The following is a 19,237-nucleotide window of genomic DNA, read 5'->3' on the forward strand; positions in this document are numbered from 1 at the left end:
TCTATAATTTCATGGTCACTGGACCCCAGGCAGCCTCCAACCACCACATCCCCTACCAGCCCCTCTCTATTTGTGAGCAGCAGGTCAAGCAGGGCTGCCCCCCTGGTAGGCTCACGTAACAGCTGGGATAGGAAATTGTCTTCCACACATTGCAGAAACCTTCTAGACTGCTTCTTCTCTGCAGTGTTTAAGTCCCAGCAGATGTCTGGTAGGTTAAAGTCACCCAACAGAACAAGGGCAGGTGATCTTGAGGCAGCCTCCAGTTGCTTAAAGAGTAATAAATCAACCTCTTCTTCCTGGTTGGGTGGTCTGTAACAGACTCCAACCAGGATATCAGCCTTGTTGGCCTTCGCCTTAAGTCTCACCCATAATGACTCAACTTGATCGTCCTTGATTTCTACCTCCATGACATCCAGAGTATCCCTAATATACAGTGCCACTCCCCCGCCCTTTCTCCCTTGCCTGTCTCTCCTGAAGAGTCTGTAGCCATTGATTACAGCACTCCAATCATGTGAGCCATCCCACCACGTTTCAGTGATGGCGACAATATCATAGTTTTCCTCCAGCACCAAAGCTTCCAGTTCCTCTTGTTTGTTACCCATACTGCGTGCATTAGTGTACATGCACTTCAGCTGGGCTGCTGCTTTTACCCCTAGCTCTAGCCTACCATCCTCAATTCCCTTTGATTTATCTCTGGTGCTGTCATGTTTAACCCCCTCCCCCTTCCATTCTAGTTTAAAGCCCTCTTAACAAGCCCACACAGCTTATGTGCCAGGGTCCTTCTCCCCTTCTGTGACAGTTGTATCCCATCTACTGATTGCAGACCTGTGGCAAGATGAAGTTCCCCAAGATCAAAGAATCCAAAGTTGTTGGAGGCACCAACCTCTGAGCCACTTGTTCATCAAATATGCTTTCCTATTCTTCTCTGTATTCCAGCCTGTAACTAAGGGTATAGATGAAAAGATTACCTGTGCCCCTGCTCCCTCAACTGCTTTCCCCAGTGTCTTAAAGTCCCTTTTGATAGCTTTTAGCCCTCTGTTATTAATCTCATCATTCCCTGCCTGTATAACTAATAAGAGATAGTAATCAGAGGGCCAAGCCACTCTCCATCATTTATCAACAGTCCTGGCTCACTGGAGAGGTCCCCAAAGACTGGAAGCTGGCCAATGTGATACCCATCCACAAGAAGGGTCGAAAGGACGAGCAAGAAAACTACAGACCTGTCAGCCTGACCTCAGTGCTAGGCAAGGTGATGGAACAGGTCATCTTGGGTGCCATCACAAAGCACCTACAGGATAGCCAAGGGATCAGGCCCAGCCAGCATGCGTTTAGGAAGGGCAGGTCCTGCCTCACCAACCTGATCTCCTTTTATGATCAGGTTACCCACCTGGTGAATGTGGGGAAGGCTGTGGATGTAGTCTACCTGGACTTCAGCAAAGCCTTTGACACTGTCTGCCACAAGAAGCTCCTAGTCAAGCTGGCAGCTCATGGCTTGAACGGATTCACTCTGATATGGGTCAAGAACTGTCTGGATAGCAGAGCCCAGAGAATGATGGTGAATGGTCCCACGTCCAGTTGGCAGCTGGTCACTAGTGGTGTTCCTAAGAGGTCAGTGCTGGGCCCAGTCCTGTTCAGTGTCTTTATTGATGATCTGGATGAGGGGATTGAGTCCAGCATCAGTAAGTTTGCAGATGACACCAAGCTGGGAGCAGGTTTTGATCTGTTGGAAGGTAGGAGAGACCTGCAGAGGGACCTGGACAGGCTGGATAGGCGGGCAGAGGCCAACGGGATGAGATTTAACAATTCCAAGTGCAGGGTTCTGCACTTTGGCCACAACAATCCCAAGCAGCACTACAAGCTGGGCATAGAATAGCAGGAGAGTAGCCAGGAAGAGAGGGACCTGGAGGTACTGGTAGATAGCAGGCTGAAGATGAGCCAGCAGTGTGCCCAGGTAGCCAAGAGAGCCAATGGCATCCTGGCCTGCATCAGGAACAGTGTGGCCAGTAGGACAAGAGACATTATTCTTCCCCTGTACTCAACACTGGTCAGGCTACACCTTGAGTCCTGTGTCCAGTTCTGGGCCCCTCAATTCAAGAGAGATGTTGAAGTGCTGGAACATGTCCAGAGTAGGGTGACAAAGCTGGTGAAGGGCCTAGAACACAAACCCTATGAGGAGAGGCTAAGGGAGCTGGGGTTGTTTAGCCTGGAGAAGAGGAGGCTCAGTGGTGACCTCATTGCTGTCTACAACTACCTGAAGGGAGGTTGTAGCCAGGTGGAGGTTCATCTCTTCTCCCAGACAACCAGCAATAGAAGGAGGGGACACAGTTGCAAGTTGTGCCGGGGGAAGTGTAGGCTGAATGTTAAGGGGAAGTTCACAGTATCACAGTATCACAGTATCATCAGGGTTGGAAGAGACCTCACAGATCATCAAATCCAACCCTTCACCACAGAGCTCAAGGCTAGACCATGGCACCAAATGCCATGTCCAATCTTGCCTTGAACAGCCCCAGGGATGGTGACTCCACCAACTCCCTGGGCAGCCCATTCCAGTGTCCAATCACTCTCTCAGTGAAGAACTTTCTCCTCATCTCGAGCCTAAGTTTCCCCTGATGCAGCCTGAGGCTGTGTCCTCTCATTCTGGTGCTGGCCACCTGAGAGAAGAGAGCAACCTCCTCCTGGCCACAACCACACTTCAGGTAGTTGTAGACAGCAATAAGGTCACCCCTGAGCCTCCTCTTCTCCAGGCTAAACAATCCCAGCTCGCTCAGCCTCTCCTCGTAGGGCTTGTGCTCAAGGCCTCTCACCAGCCTTGTCGCACTTCTCTGGACACGCTCAAGCATCTCAATGTCTCTCCTAAACTGGGGAGCCCAGAACTGAACACAGTACTCAAGGTGTGGTCTAACCAGTGCAGAGTACAGGGGCAGAATGACCTCCCTGCTCCTGCTGACCACACCATTCCTGATGCAGGCCAGGATGCCACTGGCTCTCTTGGCCACCTGGGCACACTGCTGGCTCATGTTCAGGTGGGTATCAATCAGCACCCCCAGATCCCTTTCTGTTTGGCTGCTCTCCAGCCACTCCGACCCTAGCCTGTAGCTCTGCATGGGGTTGTTGTTGCCAAAGTGCAGCACCCTGCACTTGGAGCTATTGAACCCCATCCTATTGGACTCTGCCCATCTGTCCAGGCGGTCAAGATCCCACTGCAGAGCCCTTCTGCCCTCCAACCCAGCCACATCTCCCCCCAGCTTGGTGTCATCTGCAAACTTGCTGATGACTGACTCCATGCCCTCATCCAGATCATCTATGAAGATGTTAAAGAGGATGGGGCCCAGCACAGATCCCTGAGGGACACCACTAGTGACTGGCCGCCAGCTGGATGTGGCACCATTCACCACCACTCTCTGGGTCCGGCCCTCCAGTCAGTTCCTAACCCAGCAGAGAGTGTTGCCATCCAAGCCATGGGCTGACAGCTTAGCCAGCAGTTTGCTGTGGGGGACAGTGTCAAAGGCCTTGCTGAAGTCCAGATAGACCACATCCACAGGCCTCCCCACATCCACCAAGCGGGTCACCTGATCATAGATGGAGATCAGGTTGGAGTGGCAGGATCTGCCCTTCCTAAACCCATGCTGGCTGGACCTGAGCCCTTGGCCATCCCTTAGGTGCGCTTTTATCACCCCCAAGATAACCTTCTCCATCAGTTTCCCTGGCACTGAGATCAGGCTGACGGGTCTGTAATTCCCAGGTTCCTCCGTCCAACCCTTCTTCACAGAGAGAGTGATTTGCCATTGGAATGGGCTGCCCAAGGAGGTAGTGGAATCACCATCTCTGGAGGTGTTGAGGAAGGGACTGGATGAGGCACTTAGTGCCATGATCTAGTTGACTGGATAGGGCTGGGGGGATAGGTTGGACTGGATGATCTTGGAGGTCTCTTCCAACCTCATTGATTCTATGATTCTATGGAAGGAGGTTGTAGTGAGGTGGGGATCAATCTCCCAGTACAGCTTAGGAAACCTTCAGAATCAGAAATTGTCTTGACTTTTTAACTGTAATTTAGAATGCATTTCATATAAGAAGTGGTTCATAGGGATGAATCAAGTCTCAGGGCTATGGGCGTGAGGTGCCATATGCAGTGGACTGCTCCCCTTCTTATTCCAGGGTTCGACTCTATGCTGCCTGGCACGTAGTGAAATGGTTTTCATGAACCCTGTATGAAGTGTTTTTACATTATTCTGAATAAAAGGCATTATTCAAAATCTAGATGTACATAATTTAGGGGAAAAAAAAACAACATATAATAGCTGTATTGAATAGAGAAGCATTTTGTGTTGGGGTAAGAGCAAGAAGAACCTCTAGGGAATCAAGCATTTCAAACCCTTAACAAGTGCTGTAAATGTGTGAATGAGGTAGTAGCACCACTGCGTTACAAACTGTCAATCTTCTGATGGAGTGGCAATAAATTAAATCCTAAAATACACTGTATGAATATAATAGACTTTCTTGTTTTTCAGCATAGATTTAAGGTATTAGGGATGAAGTTCAATTTACATTCATTTTAGAATAAACAAGCATGAACCCTCTTGTGGTATTAATGATGACATGGGTGTCCATCTTGTGAAAAATAGTGTCGAAGGAATGAGGATAGCAAGCAGAATTTCTCTTCTGCAATGCATGAAACAGTATTATACTAAAATACTTGTTTACCTTATGGTTTGATCACATAAGTGTGGACAGTGATTTTAATATTTCAATGAAAATATTTTTTCTCAAAGTGCCATTAATGTCATAACCTCATTTACCTTTACAAACATCTTTGCATGATTAAAAAAATATTCACACTTCCACTGCAAATTAGCCTAGTTCATTCAGGCTTTTAAGTAGCAATCAGATTAGCTTCCCTATGTTGTATCAATTTTAAGTTTTTTGGGGGTGGTATATGACTCTGCTGCTATTTTCTCACTCCTACCTCTCCCACTGAAAACCATCTGTCATGGAGGGCTATTCTGCCGCCTACGCCGGTTTTGGCGGAGGGGAGAAATTAATTGGTGTGAGATAATACTCTATAAAAACGTATATTTATTTAACTCAATATTCTGGATTCTCGCTATCCCCAACCACTGTATATTAATATTAAAATGGATTCTACATGGTTATGAAAACATTCTAGGATAAATATCTACAGTAACTTATTAATAACTAGCAAACATTCAAACTATAAACAGGATTTTTTCCTTGTGGCTTAATGCCGCTTGGGGTCTATATACTATTCGCCCGGCAGAGTGGGCTGAAAACTGTTTCGACTCTATGGCAGAGGTAACAGATACTACAGTGGCATTAAAGCATTTACTCACAAATCTTATTAATTATCAATCACCCTCCGGAGCTATGTCACAGCCTATGCCAGTGCCCAAACTTCACGGGAGGTTTGCCCATGGACTTTGAGGCTAGAATCCTCCCGGCTTCTGGGGAAAGGACAGTATCTGACCTTTTCTCCTGGCTTCTTCTGGATGCTCTGTCCAGGGATTCGTAGGAAGGATCTCAGGTGCAGGAGAAGGATGCCATGCAGTCTGAGCATGGTTCTCATGCAGCTGGCAGGCCGATAGCATGCAGACAAGTGGAGTCTGCTTCCCGGTAACTCGGCGGCAGTAGCGCTTACCAGGCAATGATAAGGCAGCGAGCATGCACGGTGTGCAAGGCTGCTTGGGAGTCTGCACTCCATAGGTAAAGACAGGCAATACAGGATCTGGTCCTGATAACACGGTGGCGTGTAAGTGCGCAGTTGGCTGGGAGACTATGGGCTCCACCTATATATAGGCAGGCTTAAGTGAGCTCTGCAAGTAAATACGCAGGCAGGGGAGTCTGAGCTATGCAAGGGAAGTCCAAGCATGGGAGCCTGAGCGATCGGGAGAGTCCAAGCTGCAAGTCAGAGCTATGCAGGGAGTCTGAGCTAGCCAGGTAGTGTGAGCAGGGGCATCCGAGCACGTTGTTTACCTGTGTACTCCTATTTATTGAATGTGGACTGAGATTAATGACCCCTTGGCCACGAGAATGACCAATCAGGTTGGCAGTCAGCCAAAAATTACCATAATAGGCAAATGCCACAGGCCTGGACTTTCCCCAAATATGTGGATCACATGGGCTTACACCAGGGAAGCACGAACTGGGCGTGTAGGGGTTTACACAACATGTTTACAAACAGGGGTCCTGGCAGACCAGACTTTGTGGCACCAGGCCTATTGTGGCCCTTTTGTCCATTTATGTGTTTATCTCTAGTTTGGGCAGAAAAACATGTCCAGGCAGGGCAAGGCATACATAAGACTGTTTTTGGGCTTACAGGCCCTCCACAACACCATCCTATCTGGTGCTCAAGATTTGCTCTTGCTTGTGGCTTAGTCTTGATCTCCAAGGTTGTTCAGAGAACGAGAATGGAAACATCCACAGGATTTGTCTGTCTTGTACTTCTTTTCTTCTTCTGAACAGTCTTAAATAACAAGACACAGTAGGAGAAGTCCTCTGTGTAGCCGACCCTTTTGTTTTACTGTGTTTTACAAATGTTCATCATCTGGGAGTGACAAAGGAGAAAGATCTGGGAGTCCTATCTGGGCTTAGTGTGGCAGTGGGACACAGCCATGAAAAAGACAAATGTGATCTTATGGATGTGTCAGGAAAGGCATTTACATCAGAGAGTGGGAAATGTCCTTATGCAAGGCACTGGTGAGAGCTCATCTGGAATAGTGAGTATAACCTGGCCACATGTGTTCAAAAAACTTAACTAAGGAGGTGAAAGGCATGTCATGTAAGAAAAGCGTACATCCTTTTAATCTAGTAAGTGGAAGACCAAGAGAGGTCTCTTCCAACCCTGATGATACTGTGATACTGTGAAATACATATTCACCAATGTTGCAAGGTTATTATAACTGAAGATAATGCTAGCATAAAAAAAAATAAAAACCAAAACCAAAAACAGCCCCCCCCAATAAAACCACAAAAAACAACCAACAAAAAAAAAAAAAAAAAAAAAAAAGAAAACCAAACCCACAAAAAAAAACAAACTCCTAACAAACAAAAACCCAACAACTAGGAAATTAAAACAGTGGAATTATAGAGGCTCAAGTCTAGAGAAGGGGGGGCCTGGAATGAGTTTCCAATCCAGAGACAGTAAAAATTAAAGCAGATTGCTTTTAAGATGGAACACAATACAATTAGGAAGAGATACATATGCTATCATAGTAGTAGCATCCATAGCCCACAAATCTCTTCCACTCCTTCCTTTATGCTTGACTTGCATATGTGAAGAATCTATAATGGTAATGGAATGGGGGAATTCTTAGCTGGAAAAAATGTCTGGTGTGAGGGAGGAAGAGGATGAAGGTGAGCAAACAGAGTAGGAGAAAAGGATTGTCAAGCAGCAAACACTTGAGTGTTTCTCTGCAGTTGAAAAATGAGCATATCTCGCTGCTTATCTAAAAAACTAGCTAAAAAGAAAGTGACATATTAATCAAACTCTAATGCAGCATGTTCCAGCCTGCTTAGACTCTCCAGGTTTATACTTCACCATCTCAGATGGGTGGTCTGCTTTCTTTTATGTGTCAAAAGTGTTTGAATTTGAAGTGGTTGAAAGTGGTTGATTTTTTTTCTGCTTGGAGATATGGCAGTTCAGTGGAATATCTTAGGGTGCAGCTATGTAGACTGATGGCTATACACTGCAATCCAGAAGGGAAGAGAGGAAAGATGATTTTGGCTACACAGGAAGGAGGCAAAATGGTTATGGCTTGGCATAGTCAGTTTACTGACTGCTGCCATGCACTGCTCTAAGAGATGTGGCTTGAAGACAAAGATTGCTGATTTCCTTTCACTTGCCACGTCAGGAGGATTAGGGGGAAAAGGTATTAAAAGTCTTATAGCTGCATGTGAAACAGGCAGCCTTCTTATACCAGCCTTGTATTCTATATGAAATGTTTCTTGATGGCTAACAAAAGGCAAAAATTCTAATTCCACCACAAGTGTTTGTATATATAGGGCTAGGCAAGTCTGCAGCTAGAAGAATGTGAACATGTATGTACAGTCTTGATGGATCACCATGAGAGTTGTTTTATGTCAACTGACATTTCTTTCTTCCTCAAAGAAATAATTATCAGCCATCCTACATAGCTTTACAAATAACTTTGTTACTGTACCAATGTACAATGATAACGACACAAGAAAATGATGAGTTTTGTGTAGCTTCACAGCAGTTTAAGAAAGAAAATAGAGAGACTGATGCAGTTCAGGAATGGTACCTGGAATGGGACCCAGCCAGAATGCAGCAGATCAGTAGGAGAACATCTAGATAAAATGAATCAAGTGGATGGCTGAATTTTCTACTGTCATGAGGATGACTGTAATAGCGAAAGAGGGGGAAGGAAAAAAAAAAAAAAAAAAAAAAAAAAAAAAAAAAAAAGAGAGAAAACCAAAACCCCAACAAAGCCAAATGAGCAAACAAACAGAAAAACAAAACTTAAATATATATATATATATATATATATATATATATATATATATATCAAGAGGCAGGAGCTAACAAACCTCTGTTTTCCTGCATCTAGAATGTACACAATAGAGCACACACATTTGTGCTTGGTTACTCCTATGTAACTTTTCATTATTTTTGCAATGGTTTATGAGAAGAGACTGCTGAATACTTTTCTGGAAACCTAAAAGGATAATGGGACTGCTGCTAGCTATTTAGTAACGCGTAGTCCTGACATCATTTAGAACAGCTTTTTCTTAGAGAATCACCTGAAATAACTAGTGACATTTACACAGCACCTTTATCCAGGGCACTTGACAAGCTACAGGGACAGTCCTGGGAGTACTTTATTTATTGCCGAATTGCAGCCATTGCTGGTGTGGTGGAAGGCAGTTACTTAGCTGAGAATGAATATGTGCTGTGAAATGTGACACAATATGGGATAGCTAAGGAATGAGTGAAAATACAGGATAGCTGCTGCTTCTTGTTAGTAAGGATGTGTTCCACTATGCACTTGGTCATGTGAACAGGTTATGATAATCCCCTGTAATTATGACCTGTTTCCCAACCCAGTTGTTCACATTGTGGCAGTAAGAATTCGTCACATGGAACAACATGGAATGACTGTGGAGTATGTAGGATTCTCTTGCTACCTGTTACTGAAATACCAACCCACCTTGCTGGCACTGAAATACTTGCAGCCTAAGGAGTATACTGTCAGTATTTTCTGCTAGGTAGTCCTGACTGGTCTGATTACTGGACTGACTTCAGAGGCATGCTGTATGGCTTTCACCTTCACATGATCTGATGATCTGCCCCTAGTGCATCTCACTTACAGCTCTATGACTTGAAGCCTTAGGGGCATTTTCTATATGGCAATGGCATGAAAGGAAATTAAGTCTGCCTTTGCCCTAAAGAATATAAACCTGTGGTGGCCTACACTGGTTATAAAATAGGAGCATTTTGAGGCTTTACAAGGGTTTTTTTTCTCAGCCATTGCCACTTCATCTGAAATATGTGCTTTCTCTGAGCTATAGGCTCAATGATTCTTCCAGGAAAGGACTTTTGTCTTTTATATTGCTTCCTGGTAATATCTTTCTATTGATTTTTTTCTCCTTTTTTAAAGAACTGATGAACAAGAGAGTGTGAGAGAATTAATTCTTATAAGAGTGTTACTGAATTTGTTCGAAAGATGGGGTAGAATAAAATACTTCTGTTCTCTGCCTTTTACCCCACATCTCCTTGTGGCCCTAGCCCAGTGTTAGTTTGAGGCAGCATATTATTTAGGGAAAATATGAGTTTGTGTTCCAGATTAATTGTTCAGGCTACTCAGTCACAGCATTTTTGCTGCATAGTCCTCTTTGCTAGCACACTTCAATGAATGTTTGTCCTATTTTTGGCCTTTTGCTTCATTTTGCACCCTTTCCTTAATGAAGGAAAAGTTTCATGTCCAGAGGAGGGCAATAAAGGTGAAAGGGCTTTGCTTATCTCCACTCTGTTGTCCACTGGCAGGACATAAGGGAATGATTTAAAGCTTTATCCAGGGAAGTTCAGATTGGATATTAGGAAACAAATTTTCACTGAGTGGGTGGTCAAGCCCTGGACAAGATCCCCAGAGAAGTGGTCATGGTCCCAAGACTGTGAGTATTTGAGAATTTTTTGGACAGCGCTCTTAAACATGGTTGACTTCTAGGTTTCCCTGTATGCAGTCAAGAGTTGGACCCAATGATCCATTTATGTCCCTTGCAGTTTAGAGTATTTTGTGCTTCTCTGATTCTGAGTTACTACAAGATACAAATTTTAAGAAAAGTAAACTAGAAGCACCTAAAAAAAAAAAGTGTTATCCTTAATGAGAAACCACAGAGTATTGATAGCAATTAACTTTTAAAATTTTCATTTCTATTGTAGACAAATTTTAGTCTGGAAGCATTTTGGTGACTCAGAGTAGTTTCTGCTAAAGTTACAAGCTCCTTCCCTACATGAGGGCGCTGAGGTGGGGTGGCTTATATTCAGTTTCCTACTTTCCTGGCTCCAAGCAAGGGCTTGTATGATAACTATGGCCAATGTTGCAGGCTGCTGACCCTGACCACTGGATATGTGTTTGTGTGTTTGTTTTTAGATTGCAGCCTCTTTGCATGTGATGATTTCTGCCTTCTCTGTGTGTGCAGTGCCTGAACCTAATCTAAACACTTCATGCTTTATGAAAACACAAAGTTTTGTCCTGGATGCTGATTCTAGAGATCAAGACTGAACTACAGTCCTAAGGGTTCTTCTGAATTAATTGTTTGGGTTTTGTTTTTTTGTTGTTGTTGTTGTTGGGTGAGTTTGTTGACTTTTTTTTCTTTAATCTGTCTTACACCTGCTATAATAAACTTTCACATCAGTTGGTGGTGATGGGGCTGGGACAATTTTTTATTGTTGTTGTCCTGGCAATTAGGAGATGTATAGGAGGTATAATATGAGCTCCTATAATCCTCTTCTGGCCAAGTCTGATGGTTTGGGTGTTCTCTGCCCCGCCCCACACTTTAGAAATCACCCAGACTAGACTCAGACTCAGATGGATCTGGGAATATGAATGAAGTTATTTATTTACTGCTAGCACAATATGCAAGCAGATATTTACAGTATATACAGTTATATACAGAAATATATAAGGTGAAAGGTAATACAGAAACACAACTCCCCTCCCAGAAACCTGAGTCCCCAGGAGGGGCTCTCAACCACCCTTGCACCTTCACCTTGCCCCTCTCAACCTTACCCCTGTCCTACAGAAGAATAGAGGTTCGGCCAAAAGGTTAAGAAGCAAAGGTGAGAGGAGGGGGTGTTAGAGAGATGCAGCTCAGCCAGCAGCCCAAGCGAGAGTGAGAGAAAATGATGAGAGTGTTATCTAATGTTTTCATTTCTTCTTCCCAAACTCCTTAGTGAGACTTCTGAGAGAAGTAGACATCAGCACTGTCTTCCTTTCACAGCCTATAATCTAGTTCTTCTCACCAAAACATTCTACCCTGCTTCAAACTAGCACAATCCACCCCTGTCTACTTCACTCAGAATATTGCTGAGAACTAATCTAGTCTAAAACATTTTCACTAATGAATATTACAAGCTCAGTTCACACTTCATTCCAGCTACCTCAGATGTAGGTGATTCAAAAGCTCAGAACAATTTGTCTCCTCACAGGTGAGATGAGAATAGGAACTCCCAGGTGACATTGGGTTCATGCTCATGTATTGTAGATTCTCTTATTGTTGGACGCCAATAGTACCTAGAACAGAAAACTCCTAATAGCTTGTATTATACACTCTGAGTTTAGACTCTCAGCTAAGGTTAGATTTCTCTGTGGAATACACTTGATTTCGCCATTCTCCTGCATTACCCAGTAGGTGTGTGGTGGAGGGGCTGAAGCCCCAAAACAGAGGCCTCTCTATGCCTCTACATGCCTGGACATGTTTTTCTGCCAGGACCCATGGTAGTAAACAGGTTGTGTAATACACACCATCCTGTGCATCCCTGGGGTCTGCCCAGGTGATCTCCATATTTGGGAGGGTCCAGGCAAACAGCTCCTGCCTATTAAGTTAAGGTTTGGCTTACTGCCAACCTGATTGGTCACTTTAGATGGCCAAGAGGGCCACGAATCTTGGCCCACAGTCTATAAAGAGGGGTGCAAAGGAGCACCATGTGTTCAGACTTAGCTGTTCAGAGGCTCAGCTCTCTGATCCACATTGCAGCTCTGACCTGCACCCAAAGTGCTCAGTTGCTCACACCCACATGCTCGGAAGCCAAAACACTGCTCCGATGCTCACTAAGGCTTTAGGCCTCTTACTTTGATCTCAAGGCGCAGCTAACCTGTCTGCATACCTTTGGAAGCAGAGCATATTCATGCCTGCACCTGATACATATGGGGAGCCGATAGCCCTCTAAGCCTAGAACTATCTCGATTTATCTACAGAGCTCAGTCTCTCAGCAGCCTGGCACACAGTGCATGCCCGCTACTATAGCCTGAAGAATCAGGTCAGCAGACCTTCTAGATTGTCTGCAAATCCACAAACACAGCCTGCTAGCTGTACAGAAGACCGTGCCAGAAGCTGCACGGACAAATCCTTCTCCTGTACCTGGAATCCTGCCAGCTGACCATCCCTGGACATGCAGCATCCAGAAAACCATCAGCATCGAGGCAGAGACCACCTCACACCAGGATAAAAGGTTAGAAAAATACTGTTTACCCCAGAGACTGGGAACACTTATCATCCCCACGCAAGCCGGTGTGGTGGAGGGTTGCACAGGCCTCAAATGTATATGTTTACAAACCTATTCATGCCTGGACATGTTGTCCCCCCAAAGGGTGTTGCCCTGCCTATACTTGGGGTAAACAAGTTAAGGGGGACAATGGGACACAATAGCCTTGGTGCCTTCCAGTCTGGGTTGCCTCCTTGAAGGTTGAAGTAAACACGTTATATAAGCTCACGCGTCTAGGGTGGAGAACCCACCTGAGGCCTCTCTATATTTGGAGTTACCGGACCCTCGGACTTCACCTTATTTGATATGTTTTGGCCTGTTGCCAAGCCCTCATTGGACAGAAGTGTGGCCCAAGGACCATCAATCGCAGGGTCAAAACTCATAAAAGGGGACAATACAGTGTCCCTACCTACCTATCTACCTACCTACCTGCCTACCTCGCATCTGGCCTCTCGCTCCTTGCCACCCGCTCATCTGCCACTTCTAGCTGCTTTTGGGGACCACCGCTGCTGCATGACTACAGCCCATGGCACCAGCCCAGGGAACTGACTAAGGCGCTCCCAGCCAGCCACTGCTCCAGCCGCCGTTCCCAGCATGAACGTACCCGTGGGAACCCCAGACAGCGTGCCCCAATAACTCCTGAATTGTCCAAACCACGATACTTGGGACCATCAAAACTGACTCCGGCCAGTGAGTAACTGAGAAACTCGATCTAAGCCAGAACAATCTCTCAATAGCTTACCAGTGGCACTTTCATGCCACAGACTCTCTTCCTAAATCCTTTCAAACCTTTGCTAAATTTCTAATTTGTTGTACATAGACATTCTGTAATATAATCTCAAAACTGCATGCAAAGAACTTGTGTGGGGTAGTTGTAAATAAGTTTGGGGAGGGGGGATTCCTTGTGTATATATTATTAAATTATTTAAACCCTTTTAAAATTCAGCCTCATATTTCATTCCCCCAAAACCCAAACAAACCCCCATGACAGCCGGGAAGATTCCAGCCTCACAAAGACCCAAACACAGGGCACATGCTGTGACACAATGCTGGGAGGGTGATTAATAATTAAGGGCAACACATTTAAATAAGCTTTAATTCCTTTCTAATTTAAATTATCTCTGTCTTAGAGCAGACACAGTTTCAGCCCCTGCTGGGCAGACAGTTGTTAAGAGGCATTAAGCCTGAGAGAAATCTCTCTGTGTCTATAGTTGATAATTTGATAGGTAATAATCAAATCCCTGTACATATATATATATATCATATCCTAATTGTTTTCATAAACTTGCACTAGAACTATTCAGTGGTTGGCGGTGGCATCGAGTCAGTCATCAGCAAGTTTGCAGATGACACTAAGCTGGGGGCAGACGTGGCTGGGTTGGAGGGCAGAAGGGCTCTGCAACAGGACCTTGACCACCTGGACAGATGGGCAGAGTCCAATGGGATGGCGTTCAATAGCTCCAAGTGCAGGGTGCTGCACTTTGGCAACAACAACCCCATGCAGAGATACAGGCTGGGGTTGGAGTGGCTGGAGAGCAGCCAAACAGAAAGGGATCTGGGGGTGCTGATTGATACCCGCCTGAACATGAGCCAGCAGTGTGCCCAGGTGACCAAGAGAGCCAGTGGCATCCTGGCCTGCATCAGGAATGGTGTGGTCAGCAGGAGCAGGGAGGTCATTCTGCTCCTGTACTCTGCACTGGTGTCATGGAGAGTAGCAAAAGGCTCTCTAAGCTTTTGCTATATTGTGTAGTTTCTAGTGCCTCACATTCAAGCCAGAAGCATCGAAAACCCAAAACAATCTTTCAGTCCCATGGGAAGATTTCTCCCCAGGGTAAGTGAAAAGGTAAACACTGGCCATGTTTTCCCTTCCACTTGACCTTGCTTTCCAGACAACAGGGTATTGTTTTGGTTAAGTAGAAACGACTATCTCAAGCCTGCCCAGCACCTGCAGGTGGGCTGGCCTGAGGAGTGGTCTTTATATTGTTTGAGTAAAATTATCCAATTATATAGATTGCTTACTGTTTTTTACCAATGTATGTGAACAACGTAAAAGTGGTCTGAATTGTGGGGTAGTCCTGTTTTGGAACATTATAAAAATGGTGGACAGGCCAGGATCGGGGCTCGTGTTCTTGCTTTTGCCCTTGCGCCCTTGCCCTAGCCTTCTGGGTCTGCGTCTTGTCCTTCTGGGTTTTTCCAGCCTTTCTGGTTTTTTTCCCGGACTTAACAACAACAAACTGCTCGCCAATCTAGTCTCGCCTCGGGCGGACGCCGAGTCGCAGAGGCTAAAGCCTGCATGCCTGGACCCTGATCGGGAGAATGAGAGACTCCTACCAAGCTACAGACTGTGAGTAGCTGACGAACTATTAACTCAAACCACAAAAACCTCAAAAGAACTCTCTTTAAACATCATAGACTCTTTAATTTGCCATTTTCGGAAATGTTACTTTGATCTCAATCAAAAAGAATTCACAGTGGTGGTGTAGTTTCGGGAAGAGGGAATCCGCATTCTTTGCAATAAATCACTGATAAAATAGTCAACGCCTCGCGTATTTTCCCCATAACTCTGCCGCGAAACTGCGTTCCACGACAACTGGTTAGACCTCACCTTGAGTACTGTGTTCAGTTCTGGGCCCCCCAGTTTAGGAGGGACACTGAGATGCTTGAGTGTGTCCAGAGAAGGGTGACGAGGCTGGTGAGAGGCCTCGAGCACAAGCCCTACGAGGAGAGGCTGTGGGAGCTGGGATTGTTTAGCCTGGAGAAGAGGAGGCACAAACCTCGTGCTTTAATTAAATTTGCAGTTAACCTGTCTGCATACCTTAGATGCAGAAGCTCATTCAAGCCTGCACCCATTCATACTTATAAGGGCCTGCACCCATTCATACTTATAAGGAGCCGATAGAACCTCCTAGAGCCAGCTGTGCATATTGGCCAGCTATCTTGATTTATCTACGGAGCTCAGTCTCCCAGCAGCCTGGCACACTGCATGCCCGCTGCTTATTGCCTGGTAAGAGAACCAGGATGGCAGACTTCTAGATTGTCTGCACAACCACACACCCACAGCCTGAATATGTGAAGGGATCATGCCAGAAACTGCACGGACATTCTCCTCCTGGAATCCTGCCAGCTGATCATCCCTGGACACGCAGTATCCAGAAGCAGCAGCATCGAGGCAGAGACCGTCCCACGCCAGCAGGACAAATGTTAGAAAGAAACCTGTTTACCCCAGAGACTGGGAAGATTTAGCATTTCCCTCTCAAGGTGGGAAGATTCCAACCCCACGGAATTCACAGGCAGAGTCCCTGGAAGTCTGGACACTGGGCACAGGCTGTGACACAACCACGGGAGGGTGATCAATAATTAATAGCCACACTTGTAAGTAAAGCTGTGATTCTTCTGTAATATAAGTTATCTCTGCTTTAGAGCAGACAGAGTTTCAGCCCCTGCTGGGCAAGTAGCATAGTTCCCAAGCGGCACTAAGCCAAAGGGAAATTTCTCTCTCTGCAAATAGTTTGAAATAGTTTTGCCAGTTATTAGCCAGATCCCTTTATATGTTATATTTCTAAATTGTTTTCATAACCTTGCACAAAAGGAACTAAACAGTGGTTGGGGGGGGCAAGAGTTTGTAAATATTAATTTTAATAAATTAATTTTTATATAAAATTAATACCACCTCGAATTAATTTCTCACCTCCGCCAAATAGGCGAAGGCATAGAGAACCCCCTCCACAACATATACCTGTAGAAATTCTTGGTGTTCCCTTTGAATTCCCTGGCTAGATTCAATTCAATCTGTGCTTTGGCTTTCCTAACCAGATCTCTAGCTGCTGGGGCAGGTTCCTCATATCCCCTCCCATTCCAGCTGTCCTTTCTTCCACTCCTTGTAGAGTTTCTTTTTGTGCGACAACATGTCCAGGAGCTCCTTGATCAGCCAGTCAGGCCTCCTAGCATTCTTCCCTGCTTTTTTCTTGTTCTAGTTTGAAGTTAGCTAGAATGTTTTGGTGAAATGAACTATATTACAGACTGTGAAAGGAAAACAATGGTGATGTCCACTTCGCTCATAGGCTTGCAGAGATGTGTAGGAACAAGAAATAAAAACATAGATAACCACTCTCACTTGGGCTGCTGGCTGAGCTGCATTTTATTCTTTAACCTCACCCTCCATTTTGGACTAACCCACTTTGCTTCCTTACCCCTTGGCCAAGCATCTATTCTTCCTTGGGATTGGGGTAAGGTCGAGAAGGGTAGGGGGAAGGTGAAGGGCTGGTTGAGAGCCCCTCCTGGGGACTCAGGTTTCTGGGAGGGGAGTTGTGTTTCTGTATTACCTTTTACCTTGTATATTTCTGTATGCAACTGTATATACTGTAGATATCTGCTTGAATATTGTGCTAGCTGTAAATATAAGCTTCATTCGTATTTCCAGAGCCGTCTGAGTGTAGTCTGGGTGATTTTCCAAAAGTGGTGGTGGAGGGGCGGGTAACACCCAAACCGTCACATCTTTACTTTTGGCACTCCAGCTTGGGGCACACTGATTTTGAGTAATTGTTAATTAACTCTGGGAATAAGATTGAAGCTAATGAAGTTATTTTACTTAGCGGGGGCTATTGTGTGGCCTGTTTTCTGTTTTCCTGTTTATAACTGGATCTTAGCCCAAATTGTTTACTTTTTGTTTAATTTTGAAGAACAATGCTAAACTTACATCCATTTTTTGGAGTTGAGGGGATTTCATCCTTGGCTATATTGGTTTTAATGTCACTGAGTCTTTTACCAGTAATATTGAAGGGGCATTCACCAGTAACATTACAGGAAATGGAAGTATTAGTTCTTCTGCTTTATCTACAGCCTTAATGAGGGTAATACTTCCTAAAACTGATGTGGCAGACCTTGTTCAAAATTTTATTCACGTCAGACTGTGGTATTTCTGTTGTGTTTGAACATAGGCCTTATAATTTTGATTTTCATATTAATTTTGACATTATGTAAGAGAAATGTGAGTGTGATGCCTTTAAGAACTAAAAAGAAGCTGTCTGTGTCCCATCCAAAAGATAAACAAACTGGCTGTCTAAATCAAAACAATGGTAACTGGGGGACACAGCAAGGGACAGCCACTACACTTCCTCCCCTAGATTCTGGGAAAGCTGCCAATGTTCCTATCAGGAATGATAACATGGCAGGATGCCCAGGAACACAGGTGATTACTCAAAACCAAGATGTTCCCTCAATAGATAACACTAACTCAGCCAGTTCAAATCACCAGGCAGCAGATGACAAAGACCTTACCTCTAAGGTAGATCTGAACTCAAAGGCCTCAGGCCAGACTCCCAATGATTCAAACTCTCCAGTGGACTTGTCAAAGTCTGTCTCCATGCAGGCCATCTTGGCGCCTGCCAAAGAGAAAGCTAAGACACGACATTTGACAAAGAGTGATTCAAAAGAGGACTTAGGAGAGGGGACTTCTGGCGTAGAAGAGGAGGAAGAGGAGACATATAGTCTTCAAGATTTGGCAAACATACTTAGATCCTAGTACTCTGATGAGAGATGTGCTATGAGGTTGGCTGCCAAGAAGGAGGATGGTTCCAATGAGTTTAAGAGTGCTCTTAGGAAAGTTCTGTTTCTAGGCCAGGGACAACCAGAACACCAAGAGGAAGAGGAGAGGGTAGACATCCAGGAATCAAATGATCCTCTCAGAGAGGTCAGGTAAGTTAGAAAGGAATACTCAAGGGAATCAGGAGAGCCAATCCTCAGTTGGTTGCTGAGACGCCGTACTCTTGGTGCCAATGCCCTGCAGGTAAGGCACAAGTCTACCAAGCAGCTAGGACCACTCACCAAGGAGAGTGGAGTGGACAAATACCTAGCAAGTCCTCTTGGTAAGGTTAGCTTGTGAACATGCCTCTTGTTGGCTGTGGCTATGAGATATCCTTCCCGAGATGATCTGCCATGGGTGGCCAAGAAATGGAACACCATTGTGCAGGGAATTAAGCTTCTGAAGGAGTTTGCTGTGAAGGAAGTGCTTTCTGGAGATCATGGCACCCATGAGCCTGATGGCAATTCCTCTTGGAAGATCTCTCATGAAGAAGCTTATTAAGCTCCTAGTCAAGCTGGCAGCTCATGGTTTGGACAGATTCATTCTATGCTGGATCAAGAACTGGCTGGATGGCAGACCTCAGAGAGTGGTGGTGAATGGTGCCACATCCAGTTGGCAGCCAGTCACTAGTGGTGTTCCCCAAGGATCAGTGCTGGGCCCAGTCCTGTTCAATATCTTTATTGATGATCTGGATGAGGGAATTGAGTCCAGCATCAGTAAGTTTGCAGATGACACCAAGCTAGGAGCAGGTGTTGATCTGTTGGAAGATAGGAGAGCCCTGCAGAGGGACCTGGCCAGGCTGGATGGGTGGGCAGAGGCCAATGGGATGAGATTTAACAAGGCCAAGTGCAGGGTTCTGCACTTTGGCCACCACAACCCCAAGCAGCGCTATAGGCTGGGGACTGAGTGGCTGGAGA

Source organism: Pogoniulus pusillus, chromosome Z (genome assembly GCF_015220805.1).
Source record: "Pogoniulus pusillus isolate bPogPus1 chromosome Z, bPogPus1.pri, whole genome shotgun sequence".
Lineage (NCBI taxonomy): Eukaryota > Metazoa > Chordata > Aves > Piciformes > Lybiidae > Pogoniulus > Pogoniulus pusillus.